The sequence below is a fragment of the Zonotrichia leucophrys genome, chromosome 4 (assembly GCF_028769735.1).
Source record: "Zonotrichia leucophrys gambelii isolate GWCS_2022_RI chromosome 4, RI_Zleu_2.0, whole genome shotgun sequence".
NCBI classification, from domain to species: domain Eukaryota; kingdom Metazoa; phylum Chordata; class Aves; order Passeriformes; family Passerellidae; genus Zonotrichia; species Zonotrichia leucophrys.
In genome coordinates this window covers 47,910,788-47,929,624 of record NC_088173.1, presented here as the reverse complement: position 1 = coordinate 47,929,624, position 18,837 = coordinate 47,910,788, and positions in this window count along the sequence as shown.

Here is an 18,837-nt window from a genome sequence, read left to right as displayed (position 1 = left end):
AGGTCAATCATAACATGCCATTCCTGCAATTTCAAAGACACAAAGGCAACAGAGACAAAGCCTGAAGTGCCTGGCTTGACTTTTGGAGGAACCATATTCACCACAGCAAGGATTGCAGAAATTGCTCTCAATGGGAGCTGCCGTAGCCCACTGAAGGAGATGGATATTCTTGATGTAGCTTGTTTTAATTTTGGTGTTGCTTTGAACACCATGTGTCTGGTTTTCTCGGAATGATACTCTCATTCTGGCACGTGTCAGACATAACAAAGCTGCTATTTCTTATCAGCACAGATAACACAGCAGCATCTGGTGGATCATGGCTGCTTAAGAGGATGGTGGGACCTTCAGAGACCATGATTCACACTGTTTTTGACATTGCATGATGTTTTGAGGCAATTTCCCTGAACACTCCCCCAGATCTTTAGATTTCTTTGATCTTGAAGGAAATAAAGGATTCATTTGGGCAAGAATGGAAATGCCATCTGATGAGGCAGAGTAGCCACTTTATTTGATCTTGGTATTGAGGTCTCTTAAAGAGGATAAGTTCTTAGAGGAGGCAGCTTAAGGAGAAGGAAGTAGGTGTTTGTTCTTCTATCCAAAAGAGAAATTCCACATCAAAATGCCTAAAAATTGTAACTGTTGGGTAATATTTATTTTTTCCCTCGGCTGTGTAATTTTATTTCCAGTCTAAGAGCAAAAGTACAGCAATGCCCTGGAGCTGTTGATTATAAGTTCATTGTTTTAAGTGCTTATTATGGATATGGAAAAGCATGAGAAGGGAAAAAAAGGATTAAGAACAGCAACTCATGGTAAAGCTTCATAGGAGAAGGATTCTTTGAAATGTTAGGAGGTGCTATCCAAAACCAACCATTCTTTAAAAAAACAGCATGACTTTATGGAAGTGCATAGAGACAGAGGAGATAAAAAAGTGTAGATATGCTTATTTTGCAGAAGGCTTATCACTCTCTCTAGAGACAACATGATGATTGTAGAGAATCTTGCAAGGAGTGACATTTTATTATTATTTTATATGCGCTTGCTCAATAATAACAATAATTTTAAAATAGCAATGTTTGTCCAGTGCATACCAGTTATGGCTCTGCCTGCCAGTTTATTTAATTTCATTTATTTATTTTGACTTTTTGCTAGCACTGAATTTCAGTGGGCATTTTCAGTGAGGACCACACACACCAAAAAAGCGGTGCTTAAATTCAGCTGTCGTTACCTGATGTTGCAGAACCTTCTTGGCACCAAAATCAGCATTTCCTGCATATGTCAGTGTGTGCATCACCCTCAGGGTAGCCACCCTTTTGTGTTTGTGTTCAAAGGAATTTTGAAAACACGAGTTAGGTGCATTGCAGGATCTACCTCTTTGCAAACACTGTTCTTTTCTACTCATACACCTGCAAAATCTGTCTGTGCCCTGGGGATGCTGCATCCTTCAGTGACCTAGAAAGGAGGAATCTTTACTCCCTTCCCTCCTCCATAATTATCCTGGCTGCTTTGCAGCATGTTCTGCTACAGAGGCCAAAGACCTTTAACCTTCTGCTGAAACTCATGCTAAATTCTCTCCACTGTATTTTCCTCTGCTCCTTGGAAGATATCTGGGTTAGCCAGAGCACAGAGCAGAATGAAAAATTTCCAATCAGGACATTTACTTTTTTTATTCCTTTTGGGAAGGCTGTATCAGGAGGTTGAAATTTGGGTGCATATCCTTTCTTTTCTGTTATTTCTTCCTGCAAGTTCGTCCTTAGGCTCGGTGTTTGCTTTTTTTTATGTTCTTAAGACATGACATTTTTTTTGTCGTCCTGCATCTTCATTCTCCATTATTTGAAGGCAGGATAGGTTCGAAACAAGGAGCATTATGTTTGTCACAGTGAAATTTAAGTCTGCTAAACACGAAGAACAGACAACTGTGCTGTGTGTTGGTGAGAGCAGCAAGAACAGAGCAGAGCACAAGGGGAACAGAGAAGATGCAGAAGGTTCCTATCCCTGGAGACATCAAAGCAGGACATCAACATTTGTTGCTGGACAGCACCATTTGCTCTGAGGCACCTGATTTAGGTGAAGATGTCCCAGATTATTGCAGGGGTTTGAACCCAATGACCTTCGGAGATCTCTTCCAACTCTACCCTGGATCTGTGACTCCAGAACTGTCAGGATGGATGGGATGTTGGTGGTAAAGACCATGTAGTTTTGCTGGGCAAAGACTTCTGTGTTACATGAGGGCTGAGATTCACCATATGGTAGGAGACTGGCTCTCTATTTCAGTTTATCTGAGTACAGGAAAATTGCTCATATCTGTCACAAATCACGCTGTTTCTCCAGCTAATGTACAATCTCATAGTGCTTGCATATTAAGTAACATTTATAAAAAATTCATAAAGAGTCTGAAGCATTCAAAATCCAATAGCGGGCAGTTTGATGTTAAAATCTCACAGAAAAATTGAACTCTGCTTCTATTCATCTGAGAGCTTGCAGGCACTCAGCAAGGCACTCATGGACTTGATGCTTAAATAGCCTTCCACACTCGTTGGCCATGGTGTGGATTATATTAGTTCAATGAAAATTCCTTAATGTGGCTTATCTTGGGCTCTGTTTTAGCTGGATTTATTATGTGTGTGAAGAAGCCCAAGCTGTAAAAGATGACTGCTGTGCTTCTGAGATAGATGCCTCTCTGTTCCTGGAGATCCTCCAGCATGGCTGAGGAGATCAGGTCATGGATGTTTAGCTGGGTGGAATCTCTTGTTCCTTCTGCATTTTTGAAAGATGGAAAAGGCAATCTTTTGTCCAAGCAACACTTTCAGGGCTCCAGGGTTCCATTTTAGTCTTCATTTTCATGTGGTCCTTTATTTGGAAGGATTTTCAGTTTTTGTAAATGCAAAATCCCAGCGTCCTCCTGGCAAGCAAACAAATCTGGCTCTCTGATATTTCAGAATAAAAATCAGTTTGATTTTTGTTTTGTGTTGAATTGAAAATTAGGATTCAAGGTTATGTTTACATCAGTGAAGTTTACAGAATTTTATTTTAAGGCAGCTAACTGAGCATTGACATTTGGGGTACTTAAGAACTGTAGTGTTTGAATTTGGTCTCTTGTGAGAATATTAGCATGTACGAAGTAGTTTACAAAATTCAGATCAGCAGTTTAAAACAGATTGGAAGAGCCTGGCTTTGATATTTTCATTTTAGCCACTGTCTTCTCATGTGTGTTTTTGCAGTGATATCTACTTAGATGAGAGTCTTCCTCTGCTGAGTGATATACAAATACATGGTAGATAATAATTTCTGACTGCATGAGCTTCAATACAGACACAGTTAAACATTACAGGTTCTGAAATTAAAATGAGGCCAATTGATTTGGTAGGAGTAGATGGCATTTTTTCTGTCAGGGGAAGATTGCCCTAAGGAAATGGACACAACATTTAAGATACTGCCACACAGTGGCAATCCCTCAGCATAAAGAAATCTCAGAGGTTGCCATGGGTGTGGAGCAATTTAATTGAGACAGCCATAATCATTGTGCAAGGACAGCTGAAAACAGGGCAGGCTTCACAGCAGCTTCCAATCTGAAGTTCAGAGGGAATTGTTGTAGTCACTGAATTTATTGAACCTTATAGCACTCTAGCTATAAGAGTGAGGGATGTTCTGCAGCTTGCTGGTTTTGCTATCACAGAGTCTCAGAATTGCTGGGTGAGAGGGGACCTTAAAGATCGTCTGGTTCCATTCCCTCTAGTGGGACACCCTCCCACTACAGCAGGTTTTCTACTCAAGCTGGCCTTGAGCACTTTCAGGGATGGGACATCCACAGCTTCTCTGGGCAGCCTGTTCCAAGCAGACATTACATTTTTCCAATACCAAAGAATAATATTTCCATTTCACAGAGATACGTAGGACTAACTGCTAGGAATACATTAAGAAGACCTTCTGCATTATCTGACCTTTCTCATAGTACAATCTCTGCATAATTATGTTCTCTTGCAATTAAAATAGTTGTTTCTGTATCAGATTTATATCTCATGGTACAAACTTGCAGCATTCTAAAAACCATTTCAGGGTCTATGAAATGCAAAGAATTAGGTGCATTCCTGGAAAAGTAGCTTGGGTACTCCCTCTCACTATTGAAAGCATTCACCTCTTTTTCTGACCTTAACTAGCTTTCAGTTTCTGTCTGTTGGGGTTTTTTAAAACTACCTTAAAGTGCTTTCTGCTGTCAGAAATCTCTGCTAGATTTTCTGTCCAGATTTCTTGGGACCAAGTTATGTTATAATCCTTTATCATAAGAAGTGGCTATGGATCTTCTGCCCTGGTGGATGGATCTTACGTTGTCCATCTGCCTTCCCTCTGAATATTTGTCCACATTTTTTTTGAATCATAGGTCCTCAAAGTGAGCCAAAATATAAGGCATTGCCTTGATATTACCTGTGCATGCCATCCATGGAGGCAATGCTACCCCTGCTCTGTTCCAGGGGTCCCTTATTCAAAGAATCTCTTTTGGCTACCATATTATGTCTAATTTTCTTGATGGATATTCCACGTGTTAATTAAATTATCACCGTTTTAGCACTGATTCCTGGAAGATCTCAGAGGATGTCATCCTTCCAGAATGAAATCTGGGGAATTGTTATGGATTAGTCTTTAATAAATTACCTTACAACCTATATGTTGTAAAAACATATAAGTAACACACAAATGTTATTTGTGTGTGGGACAATAGAAACCGCTAAATGCCAAATTTGATGGCCACATTGTCAATGACAATATACTGAAATGAAATATAATGTGAGAATTATAATTGTGTAATTTAAGCTAACGAACCTTAAAATAATTGTGCTGAAATTGCTTTTTCTTTCAATGGCCTTTTCTTTTTCTTTGAAGCTGAAGAATAATGGAGAAATATGTAACTGTGTTCAAAAAGTTAAATAGTTAAAGCAATATTTCATAATATTTATATATTTTATATAACATATATTTTATGCAATAGATATTTTATATAATATATATTTAATGTAATATATAATATCTAATATATTATATATATAATATATTTTATATAATAATATTTAATAATAGTGATATATTTATTTCTGAGAAAAATCTATCAATTAGCCTCTATGCCCAAAATTTTCAGGGGGGAGTGCTGCAATTATTTTTTGTCAGTGTTTTTCAAGAGCAAATTAAAAGAAAACAAATATAATTTGCTGCCACTGAAGACAGAGTTTGTGGCTGTTAACATAGATTAGTAGAAGGTGACAGTGAAACTTCCATAAGTACAGGCATAGAAATGTTTCACAACATTTTTTAAAATCCATTACAGTGCATTAGAACTTTTTTCTTTCCCCTCATCTTCTGTTTGTTTAAAGTTTTCAGTCTCTAATTTTAAATTCATTTATTGCAGTTGCCACTGCAGCTGTGCTGAGTTTCCACCAGGTCCTTGTTAATCACTGGCATCAGTTGCTGCTTCTGGAGGGAGCAAGTCAGCAGAAAATGTGGAGAATGCTCTGTTCCTGCAGCTCAGGACAGTTGGTCACAATATTCAATAAAAATCTATATAAGATCGCTGGATGACTTCTATTGGTTTAGTCTTAAAAGGCCCAAGCTGTTTTCCATGAGGGCGAAATCTCCTCTCCTGCAGGTGTTGTCTGTCTTGTACGTTGGATAAAATATTGCATTTTCTGGAATGTAGTCCCCGAGAAAAACAAATTACTGGCAGCTTTGAGGAGCTGCTGGCACCCTGGAAGTGAATTTAAATATGGGTTGCAGTTCTCAAGGAAGGTGAGAAGAGTCTGAGGAAAAGGTGGTGGGTAAAACTGTGAGTAATTTAGGGTTTCTGGCAGCTGCTAAGCAGGAGTGAGAAGACAGAATATGAAGTGGTTTTTATAAGGGAGAAATGGGGATGAGTTGTGTAAAATGAGAAATTAAAAGCAATTAAGTACAGGAAAGGTAAAACAATGTAAGATTTCAAAAAGAGTCAGGGATATCTGCTGGTGAGCACCACTTTGGAGATTTGTATAGTCAGTATTCCATAGGTTGTATGAAATTCTGTCCTGTGTGTTGTGCTTAATGACATCCATCTGCTAAAATAAACTCTACCAGCTGATTTTTAGTAACATTTCTCACTCTGCACTCATGGCTGGGGAGCCTGTGCACGTATAAATTGTTTCCTTGAGAGAGTCACTGTTTTGGGTCCATGGATGGGCTGCCTTTGCAGTCAAGGCTACAGACACTGCTTTAAATTAAACTGGGCCCGTGGTGGTCCAAAAATACCTTCAGTGCAAATAGAGAGCTCAATCTGCTTATCTTGTGTAGCAAAGTGTGTTTTATTTCTGTGATAAAAACTGGAGTACTTGTCACTGTGATATGCAAGGACTTCTTGATAGATGCTTGTATCATCCTGGAGCCTGTCTGGGGGAGGGAGATGCTGTTATCTTTCTTTATAGCTGGGAACACCAAAGCACAAGTATTTCAGGTGGAACTTTCAAAACCAAGCCTTTGATCTTTCTGTTGCAATATGCCCTGTTTCTAATACACCCCAAGTGCTCAGAGACTGACTTAAATTGGAGATGTTGGCAATAGGATGTCCTTAATTTGGATGTATAGTTTCCTCGTGTGTTTTGTTGTTGATGTTTTCTTTTTCCCCCTCTGGCTTTCTAGTTCAGGCTGCTTTTTCCTGGAACTGGAAATGTTTTTCAAAAGGAGACCTCTTATAAGTTTGGAATTTAATGAAAGATCAAGACTGTAGAAAATGTCTTAGAATATCTTACTAAATCAGCTAAAATGTTTTTTTTGTTGTTTTCATTGTGAGTTTGTTGTTTTTTTCCCTTTCAAGACCTTTCATGGAAATACTGTTTAGGATAGACATTTTCTGGCAGAAATGTTAATTTTTCACTTGTTTCACTTGTATTTTGTGGGTTATATTTTGTGCTCAATATGATGTGTTTGTTTACTCTTCCCTGTAAAAGCCAGTTCATGTACATGCTCTTTCTCACCAGCCTTTTTGAGTAAACTATAACATCATCTATTCAATGGAGTTTCTTGTTTGTCTGTAGTTAATTATGTGCTTTTATCCTTTTAAAAAAAGCTATAATGATCCTTTTCTTGCTTATACTACCAGTGTCTTGTGTGAAGAGAATTGAACATGTGTCTTTTGCAGAAATACAGGTGACAACTCTGTATCTTCAGAGGTACTAGGATAGAATTCAAGACATGTAATTCAAGAAATAGATAGCACTAGGATAGAATTCAAGAAATGTAATTTTACAAGTTAACACACAGAACCATTCTAAAGAGTAGTGGTTTGGGTTATTATTCTAGTTGAGTGAAAAAAAACCAAACCAAAGCAACAGTATTTGTGCATTTGTGTTTCATTTTTAAGAGCTGCTTTCAAATTGAAATGGTTTAAAAACTAAAGACCCCACTCCCAAAAAAACATGCCTCTCCAGACCTCCCCAAAAAATTGGCCAGTTTGAGTTTTCGAATATGTCTGATTTTACATGCAAGGGTTAAAATCCACTAAGTTGCTATCACCCTAGTCAACCAGGTTTCCAATTAATGTCAAAAGTATGTATGTTGATAGAAATTTACCTGTTGTTAGATGGTTCTTCCAGAGCACGGTTTTCACACCTTCATCTTCTAGCCCCTTGCCAAAAATGCTCTCAAGGTCCCTAATAACGTTTATGGTGACCTTCTTGCATCAGCACTCCATGCTGATTTGTAGGAAGTTTAAAGAAATGCCTCTGTGCTGTGATTATATGAATTTATCCTTTGTTTGTAGCACAAGTCTTACAATAAAATAAAATATAAAATTAATTACCGCCGCTGAAGTTTGATGCCATTTCACTTCCCGCTTTTGCTGGTGTAACCAGAGTTAACTGCTCAGCAAATAAATCTTGCCCAGCAGTCTGTTGCAGTTTAAGAAAATTTATGCTCTCAGCTGAGGGAACTGCTGGAAATGTTGTACTCAAGGCTCTCCAAAATGTAATTGAGAATGTCAGGAGAAATCATTACAGCCCGGGCGATTGCCCAGATTTATCTGTTCCACCAGACAGCTTTAAAACATGCAATATGTGTGTGAGAGAGAGGAGGAGAGCTGCTCCTGCACAGCCATGGAACCAGGCCAAGCCACTCTCACATTTGTTCTGGCTTACATATATTTTAAATATAAAGGAATGATTACAAGTGTCAGGTGCTTTATATGACTCGCATTAATTTTTAGGAGAAGAGAGGATAAAACTCAAGAACTCCTCTGTGGGTTGGATTTAGAGGCTCAGAAAAACAGACAGGTGAGATACACAGATCTTTACCCTGAATTTTAAAAGCAGCTGTTGGATTTGGACATAAAACATGAATCCCCATGACAAGTCCTAAGGCAGTGTATTTCCAATACTCTGATCAATGGTTTTTAATAAATGTCATCGATATGTCATCACATTTATTCTGTCACTGTTCTATACTGTTGTCAGGTTTTATGGAATAAACTTAGCATCTGAGTGATGCCTATAATTACTGTCTGAAATTAGCTTTTTAAGCAGAAAAACATGTGTCTTTTAAACTTTTCAGAAATAATTCTGATGTTTTGGAAGTGTAATAAGAAAAAATGTCTGAATAGCAAAGAAAAATGCAGAGAACTAAAACCAGTATTACACAGAGCAGCAGTGCAGAAACTACTAATCCTATGCAGAAACTCATAAATTCAAGTGACTTGAACTCAAAATTATAAACTATGTAGGTAAGTTTGGTAATTTATGTATGAAAAGGATGTAAAGAGCTTGAAATTCACTGGCCTATACTTGATAAAATTTACTTGTGATATACTATTGCTCCTGTGGTATTAAATGAAAGCCTTTGCACACCTCATTGCATTTTTCATATGAAAGATGCTAATTTACTTGAGATTTTGGACCAGATTCCTGCTTAAAACCAAGTACATATTTGTTGAGAGATTTGGGAAAGGACATGTAAAATGGAGCTCCATGTGTAGCTTGGTAAACATGAGAACAACATATGAAAAAAGCAAAAGGAAATTTGAAAAGACTTTAATTCAGATGCAAACAGAATGCTTGAATGGCAACAGTGAGGTGTAATTAAAAAAGAGAGAACGTGGATAAAAAAAATCACATAAATCCAAGCTTTTGTTTATTCTGTGTTTCAACTTTCTTAGAGATATTGCCCAATGAGACTGCTTTGCATTATAGGAAAGAATACAGAGATTGAAGATAACTTTTAGAAATGAATATACCTCATATAGTCAGGAGCCACAGTTTACTGCAATTTGTGTGTTACCATAAGCAGGAATAAGGAGAAGTGGGTTTATCATCTGATTTACTTAAGCCTTGCTAATTTATTAGTGCTCTTTAAGTCCTACAGATATAAAGAGCATTATGGGTGAAATACTTTTGCAGTCTGCGTGCAGAGTTTGCTTTTACCATTTTCTCCTGGTGTGAAAAGCTGGCTTACATGGATCACCATCAAAGAGTTGAGGGACTAAAAATAAATACTCTGTAAGACTCTATACATATTCTAAATGCAATATATCTTTATATTTCATGTCTGCATATGTTCTGATGCTGAACACCTTTGGAAATTGATTGAACAGAGGATGTGTTGTTGTGCTGAGGTGACAAATGTGCTCCAAAACTGGCCCAGGCTTACTGAGGTCTGTTTAGGGAACAGTGCTACTGCTGCCTGATTTAAATCTGAGTTTTCATGAGGAAAGAGCCAGGAGCAAACAGTTGACTCTGCTGCTTTTGGTAAGAGAGATGCCCTTCTGTCAGCAGTGTGATTTCTCATGAGCACTTGAGTAAGAGAACAGATGCAGGTGAGCTTTGTCACCTGTTCAACATCACTTCACACACTCATGGTTTTCCAGCTTTTAGTGCTTGCACTGATGTTAAACATTGGTCTTTTTAGTCCATTCCCTGGTCATCCTAAGGATGATAATTTTACTCAGTGTCAGTGCAAGGGGCCTTGCACAGCTATTGCTCTGAGGGATGTGCGTCATGGGAGGAAAATGACATTTCTGAGAGACTGCCAGGGCCCTCACAAAGTGTTAAGGTTATTTAGGTGGCTATGCTGCAAAGAAATGTACATTAATTTGAAATATGGGGAATATCTGTAATAAAGAGTTCCAGTTTATTTGATCAGGGAGAAAACCTAGATAAAGAAAACCCTTGGGTGTTTTTAAAATGTTTCTTAATGCTTTTTATGCTTCTCAAGATGCAGTGAAGGTCAGTGCAGTAAGAAATGTCTCCATTGATTTAGATAAATGGTACCACTTTGCATTGCATTCCATTTTGCCTTTTATCCACTTGAAGAGCTACCATAAGACTTTACCTTAGGCTGTCAGGCAATGTGCAAATTTTTCATAACCCCTGGTGAAGTTATTAGGTTGCCATGTCTCTTATCCTTTAGGGCAAGTACTTCCACTAAAGAGGCTTTATCATTTGTTGTTTTTATCATTGTGCCTGCATCATAAATATTTATTTTTGTTAATAATTAACTTCTCTTGTATTTTATTAACCTTTAAACCAGAATGATATTCTGGTTAATTTGACTTTAATGTGAGGATGAAAATAAAAATATTTCTTCTTTGATATTTTATTTGTGTGTTGCCATAGTTGCTCTGCAACCATTACTGAGGGGTAGTGCAGGGTTTATAAGACACATCAGAATACTGAATAATGAGACAATGTACTTAAGTGGGCAGCAGATTTAATGGCATCTAATAAGAGCAGAATGAATTTTAGGAAGCTCCAAGCTCCAGTGTTGAGCTCATGGCCTTATGAACTTGCTAGGAATTTTGAAGGTTGCATCACTTTCAATACCTATAGTTTCGTATAGCAAGAAATTATTGCTATACAGAACTATCTTGTTTAATGGGTAGTTTAAATACCTATATATAGAGGTGTGTATATATATATATATATATATATATATAAAGTAATTGTTACCCATCCTCAGGGATATAGAAACCCAAACCCTGTACATGACTGCCACTCTTTATGAGAATGTTACAGGTGAAGCATTAGTTGTCATACTGGAAGTTGCTGGAGCTCTCTCTTAAAATTGCAAAAATTGTTGCTTGGAACAGACAAATGCAGACTTGTCAAGTCTCACTCTGTCAGCTTTATGCTTTGTTTGCTGCCTTCTTTCAGGCTACAGAGTTATTGCCCTGGCTTGTAGCTGCTTCTGAGCTTTCATCTGAGCTTTGTGCAGGCAGAGCAGGAGCTGGAGGGATGCTGTGGTGCTGCTGCACACATCACTGAGCACTTGGAAAGGTTTTTCTAAGGAAAAGCAGGCAGGATTTGACTGCTGGAGCCTCTTCTGTCACACCTGAATGTGTGTAAGTCTGTGTGTCAGCTGGGAATTAGGAATTACTGTGACAGGAGTGTTTGGAAGAGAGAGCAGGGGAGTTTTAGACTTCACTCTCAGCTCTTTACTGGGTTGGCAGTGCACATGGCCAAAGATCAGGTCTTCCCCTGACAGAAACGATCACTGCACACACAAATAACAATCAATCCTTTGCAAAACTTATCCCAATTTAGCTGTGATATGCAATACCACTGAACTGGTGTTGATTAAGACTGATGATTCTGGCCCTTGAATGCTCAAGGTGGCCAGTCCCAAGGACTCATTGATGAAGCAAGTCCCAGCTTTCTTCATGCCTTCTTTGTGTCTTTTGCTCCTCTCACCCTTTCTCAACAGGAAAAGGGCTCATCTCATCTGGCTATGCCATCTTAATTTTATGATGATTATTTCTGATTTCCCTTATTCTTTTGGTATCAATGTATGAAAGATTCATACACAGAAGTGTTACAAGATCAAGGTTTGTATTTAAAGGGCAATTCGGATTTGTCATATGCAGAAGTTAACAGAACTGAGGCAAAAATACAATAGATCCTTTGCTGAAAATAATGTTCAAAATATATAATTAAATTTTCTTTGCTAAGTTATTCTTCAGAGATTGAAGCAACTCTAAACATAATGAAAGACAGTGCAAGAAATTATCTTTAGCTTGTACCGACTCTAATAAAAATGTCAAATACTCTCCTGAAGGAAAAAGAAAAAAACCCTGTGAATAGATTTCTGCTGATTTAGTGAGTTGAACTGACTCCATAAATATTGTGAGCTGTGCCAGAGCTGATTTCAGTCAGTGGGATGATGCTTGGAGGGACAAGAGTGAGAGGGATGTGGTGAAATGAACTTCATCCAGGAGGAAGTGAGCTCATCATCTCATGGAACTTCCCTCTGAGATGTGTATATTTTTGGGGGAACTGTAGATTTTTACACCTTATATAACAACTCCTAAATTAGAACAAACTTAAGGGAGATCTACCTGCCTCGGTGTTAGTCAGGAGTGACTGACCCTGTTGCAAGATTGAAAATCACCCAAATTTGTGTCTCCTTCAGCAAAGATGAATGACAAAACCACTGCATTATGGATGCAAGTTAGATCCTGAAGCTTATTTTGTTTGGAATTTCTTGTTTGGAATGTCCTCAATGGATCAACATTTTTTTTTTAATTGGTGTGCTTTCTGTGGTTTAAGGAATAACATTTTTTTGGTCCACCCTGAGCAGTAAATGTTGAAAGCCCAGAAGAGCTATTTGTATAAAACACACAATAAATAAATGTCTTCAGTTTAGTTCTTCACAATGCTCTTAATGGTGTCAGAGATTTGTCTTCTCAAATCATGTTGTATCAGGTTTTGACCTCAGATTGGCCTACAGATCATGCAGGAAGTAAAGGCAGATGAATTTACAACTGGACCACACTACTAAATTCACCTTTGGGAGTATATTGAACTACTCCTACAATCTGTTTGAAACTGTCAAAAAATAGCTTTAGTGCAGAAAAATTCAGAGATAAATAACTGGTGTAAAGTCAGTGCTAAAAGTTAGGAACTCTGAGTGCTGGCATTGCTTCTCAGAATAAGGACAAATCTGGATCTTGTCACCTTTCTGCTTTGATGTGAGATTTCATGTGGTTCAAATTGTGTTGGCATGAAACTATTCCTTGAGCTTGCATTCCAATACACAATTTAGATCTGAATAATATGAGGATTTCAAATAAAACCTTGTTTTTTTCTTTGTTTATTGAGAGAATATTTCATTTGGAACTTGTGTGGCTGCATGACATTTTTGTTAATATCTTAAGCATGGATATAGCAATGTTTATGAATTTCAGAATTAGTTAATTGCCCTATAAATATTCCAGGCCAAGGCAGTATTGCCCTTGGTTGTCATTCTTTTCCCAACAAAATTGCACTACAGGTGACATATGGGTTTTTTTACCTGATTTTTTTCCCTTTGTGTTGTCACTTCTGTGCATTAATGAGATGGAAGTGCTCAAATTCTACTAAAATGAATGACTTCAGGAGTATACTTGATTCATATGCACAGGTGGCTTCAGATTTAGCTGTGTTTGTTACAGACAATGTAGGATTAGAAATGAGAAATTTCATATCTCAATTAGGGGGATGAGTGGGGACTTAGTAACAACTAGAATGATGGAAAAGTATGATTTCTCATAAATTTTATTTGCTGGTACCACGTGGCTCCAGCTCTATTGCCCAAAAGCACATTGCATGTTCTGTGATCTTTAATTTCAGCCACAAATGTCATATTGAGGTACCTTTGTATATCGCTAGGGAAACCAGATTTGGATGTGTTACACTGAAACATTCTGATATTATTTATTGTATAGACATTATTTATTGCTGGAATGGCCATAGGTAAAATGAAGTGAAGAAAACTGATATTTTTGGCAAGAATTTGACTTTGAGGAACTGCATTGCATAAAGTATGAAATGAAGGATATATCAAGTTCCCACAGAGATGTTTTCAGTAACTCAGGTATCTCACCACTAATCATTATGCTACTAGATTAGATAAAAGGAAATAAATTATGCTTAGGAGACTGATGTACCATTTCAAATGTAGTAATTTAGTTGAGGGTTTTAATATTGCCAGAATATGAGTCTTAAAAAGTAGAGTTATTGGAAAAACTTCTTTGTCACTGATTGGAATGGTCCTATTGAGAGTCTATAAAGCAAATGAAGAGTACAGAATTAAGTAAACACTTGTGTTGGAAAATAAGCAATGAATAAATCAGAGAAGATTGGGAAAAAGAGTTACTCTATAGATTTTATGCCCTCAGATAGAAAACCAGGAATTAAAAAGCAGATAGTCAAATAATTTTATGGCCATTTTTAAAGCAGTGATTGTACACCCCACTCAGCGGGGTACATGAAAATATGAAACTATGTTTGTTTCTGAGGTTCTGTTTCTGTACTGCTCCTCTTTATTTCTGCAGTGTTTCTTAAAGAAGCTTGCTGGGCTCCTCTATGGCACCTATTTGCAGCCTTTCACACTCTTATGTTAATTTTTTAGGGTATGCTGAAGGATTGCATTTACAGTCATTATCTTCACAGGGTATTTTGTCTTCTGTTACTTGTGCACGTTGGCCTCTTTCGGAGCCTCTCATTTGGGACTGCTGGGTTTTATTTCCATGTTGCTTAATTGGCTTTCATGAATGACTCCATTGATGAGGGTGCAAAGTGATTAATGTATTGTCAGCTGAATTATCAACATTTTCCCCCCTAAAGGTGAAGGGTAAGGATGGATTTGTAACTTGTCACAGACAGGATTCCCTCTGTTATTATCATAGATCAGTGACACTTTAAATTGTTTTAATTTTGAGACAGAAGTTATGAACCATTACAAGAATCTGAGAAAACTGCATTAAATTTTTAAAGAGGTGAAATTAAAGAGAGAGGTCAAGCTGAGGGGACTGCTGGCCCCAAAAATGTCCCTTTAAATAACATAATGAGATTCTAGGAGGTATTTTTGTCCTTTGTGAGCTTCCCTTAAGAAGTAGCAGGTTCCAGCCTATTTGTAAACACATTAGCTGCATTTCCTTCTGTCTTCAAAGGGATAAAAGTCATTGCAAGAGAGTGTTTGAGACTTTAGGAACCATCCTTGCCCTTTATTTCACACTCCACAGGCAGCACAGTGGCAGAACACACAGTGGGATACCGACTTTAAAGTCCTCATTTTACCCTTAAAAACTGTGCTGCTGACAGTGCATTTTTGAAAAGGTCTTTAGCTTGAAGTGGCAAAAAGGTCTATATGCTAAATACTGGAGGCTTTGATGTTTTTTGTTTTCTTCCCCTCTGAAATTTTAAATGGGGTTCAAAAGTCCTGTGAATTGAGTGACCTATCCAGCAGTAGCTGTTGTCAATATGTTAGCTGGATTTGAATGAGCCTTGCTTCCAGCTTTTTATAAGAGTTGATAATTTTTAATCTAGCTTTACATGTCTGTCTGAAATATGGCTTTAGGAAAACAGAAGTTTATGAGAAACATGATTCTTTTTTCTGTTTCTATTTTCTTTTGCTTTTGGAACCTCTGTTAAGAGTGCAGCTGTATGCATTGGTACGTAATTATTTGCAGTAAGCAAGGGTGAAGCAAGCTGCACATGGAAAAAGCAATCTATGGATTTTGGAATGGTTGATTGTTTTTACAGGAAGTCAGCATGAAACCCCTGGAGATTTTTTGCTCTTTACTAGATGCCTAGTACCTACATATTGAATCTGAGTTTTGATGGTGCAAAATTTCCTTATTAGTGTTAGCAAGGATCTGTAATAATAGTCTCTATTCAAATTGTCTGTTGAAGTGTTGCCCAATGACGTCTGGTTAATACAGGTTTGATAGGTCTGTATTAATATCAATATCCATATATATATATATATATATATATGTGCAGTACACAGTACACAGTGTTTAGGTTTTAAACACGTTTGATAGATCTATATTAATATCAAATATCCATATATATATGCAGTACACAGAGTTTAGGTTCCATTTTAAATGGTTCTTTTCTGTTGCTGTTTCTCTTTTTGACTTGTTGATGATACATTGACTAAAGGTAGGAGTAATAAATACATTCTATAGAGAGTGCTCTTGTTGAATTCAGTTCTTTTATATTCTTCACAACTGATCTCTATGCTGTCCATATCAAAGAAATCCAGGCTGTTACCTCTGAAGAGAGATTGATATTTTATGTGTTTGTTCCCTGGGTGCATTTAGCTTATGAATAGACTACAGAGGTCTCGAGAAGTTTTGAGGTGTGAATTGTGAAGGGCAAGAGTTATCAGCCCCTACAAAAGTCTTGGGATATTAAAAGTGCTCCTCTGTAGCTCCACATTCAGAACCATTTCTGAGACTTGCACAGGGCATGTGTGCCATAACCCTTTGAGCAGCTCAGCCAGTTTTCCCTGGCATAATTGACACAGACATAATTAAGGCATGTCTGCACCCAGCTGGGAGCCTTTGCTGCTGCACCAAGGGCTGATGATTATCTCTGCTCCTTCACCTGGCCTTTGACCAGCATCCTGGTGGCAGCTGCTGTGGAAGCGGTGTGTGAGACAGAACAAGAAAATCTCATAGTTAGAAACCCTCTTTCTCTGCTTTGTCATCTGCTTAAGAAATCTTGACGTGTTTGATGCAGGCTGCTAGTAAAATAATCTTTACTGCAAGATTCTGGTTCACTTTTCAGATTCCAGCCCCTGTGGCCATCACTGCTCAAGTCTGGCATGGGCTTATGGTCATCTTTAACTGTTAGTGCTGTTTTCTGCAGCTGACATTGCTCCAGCATTGCTGATGTACATGAGCATCCAATACAAGGAGTATTACATGTCAGATGTTCCTGACTGCTTGAATTTTGACTTAAAATTGGATGGAGGGCGAGGTAAATCCAGCAAGATACGAGTAGGGAAGCCTGGCTAGTGTGTGAGGGGCATTAGAACACACTAGGGACCAAAAGTAGTCTAGCAGTGTCAGCAGGAACCTCTTGAGCTGTTGGTTCTTACCTTTGTGCTAAGGTCTCGAAGGTGGAAGGCCAATAACGAATTCAATTCACTGTCTCTTCTTTTGAAAGCTCCAGAGGTTAAAGCTGTTGAGGAGTGATGATGACAATCTCATCTAATGTTAAAACTACTGTTAAATTGGAAATAGATTCCAGGGTTGACAATTTGTAACCCATGAGATTTGGATCTGCATCACTTTATCTCCCAGCTGTCTACCTGGAGCACTGTAAGGAGCTCCTTGAGTTAGCAGTTGTCTTCACAAAGGGGTTAAACCTTTAGCTTTTGGTGTTTTTCATTCTTAATCTATGATTCCTCCTCTCCCTTGTGCCTTTTTGCTTTAAAAGGGAGGATTTTGGTAATTACTGATATACTGTTTGGGTTTGGTTGTTGTTTTTTGTGGGAATGAACCTCTCCCTGTCCAGAAGCCCAGATGCAGCAGTGGGTGGCTTTGGCACTTGGGATTTTTGTGAAATAGGTGTTGGAGAAAGAGCAGTGAAGGCTAAACACTGGCATCACTGTAGCCCCAGGTGAATAATTTGAATTACCCATCTGTGATGGTGTTCACAGGGGTTCTTGGGTTGGGGAAGAGATGAGGATCTGACTCCATGTTTCAGAAGGCTTGATTCATTATTTTATGATAGATATTACATTAAAACTATACTAAAAGAATAGAAGAAAGGATTTCATCAGAAGGCTGGCTAAGAATAGAATAGGAAAGAATGATAACAAAGGTTTGTGTCTTAGAGAGTCTGAGCCAGCTGACTGTGATTGGCCATTAATTAGAAACATCCAGCATGGGCCAATCAAAAATCTACTTGTTGCATTCCACAGCAGCAGATAATCAATGTTTGCATTTTGTTCCTGAGGCCTCCCAGCTTCTCAGGAGGAAAAGATCCTAAAGAAAATATTTTTCATAAAAGTTGTCTGCGACACCCATCTCTTTCAAAAGAATGCATATTGAGCTCACTGACTGCACCTGACTTTGTATCTTCCCTTTCTATTTTCAGTTTCCAGCACCTGCTGGTGTTGGCTCTGGTGATCTCAGGGGATGTGAACTGCTTCTGTCCCTCTGCAAGCTCTGTCAGGCCTGTGTGCAGTACTCTCATCTGCCTGAGGTGAGCTTAGGATGTGAATTTAGACTGCACATATGGCAAGGTATTGGACTTAGTATTGGCTTCAATTAGACTTGTATTAGCCTGGGGAACCTGGGCAAGGTATTCCTTAATTAAAATGAAGCTAGTGTGCTCCCCAAGCGGGGAGTCCTACCTTGTTCTGCTCTCATAAACACACTTAGTATTTGATGCTGCCTTCAAACAGGGACGGCTGAGGAAGATTAAAGCAGATTCTGGTCTCAGATTTATGGATGGAAAAAAACTCAAACTGTTCCTAGTATCAGCAGGTTTTGCCTAGAGCTTTAAATAAAGAATTTTTTTTTCTGGGTTATTTTTCTTGTTTTCACCTATGCTACTATAAAAGGAAACAGTGGGTGTTAACTGCCTCTACTACCAGGTTGTTCAAACTCACTGCCACGCTCTTGATACTCCCTATAGATTGTACAACTTCAAGGTATAATTCCTAAAGTGCCAGACATGTCATTTTGGAGGCTCTGGTTTTGGTATTGGGGAAAAAATATTACTTCAGCATGGCATGGGTGATTGCAGAGTTAGCTATTTTAGTGAAAAAAGTTAAATGAAATATCAGTTGTTGCTGTGAGACTTGAGTCACCAGGCAATTTTGAGTTTGTGGCACTGCAAAGAGCACAGGGACTGAGCTCTCTGAGTAGCAATCCTTTCAGTTCATAAATTAAATCATTTTAATGGTCCACAAAGTGCATGGAAAATACTGTTTTCAAAGATGAGAGTAACTGTTCCTAAGCAGCCATGATACTTGTTCATCTGTAAGAAAATCTAGAGGGTTTTTATTTTCCTTTTCAGTTCTGAGGATAAAAAAGTAGATATGCATTGAAATGAAATTGTT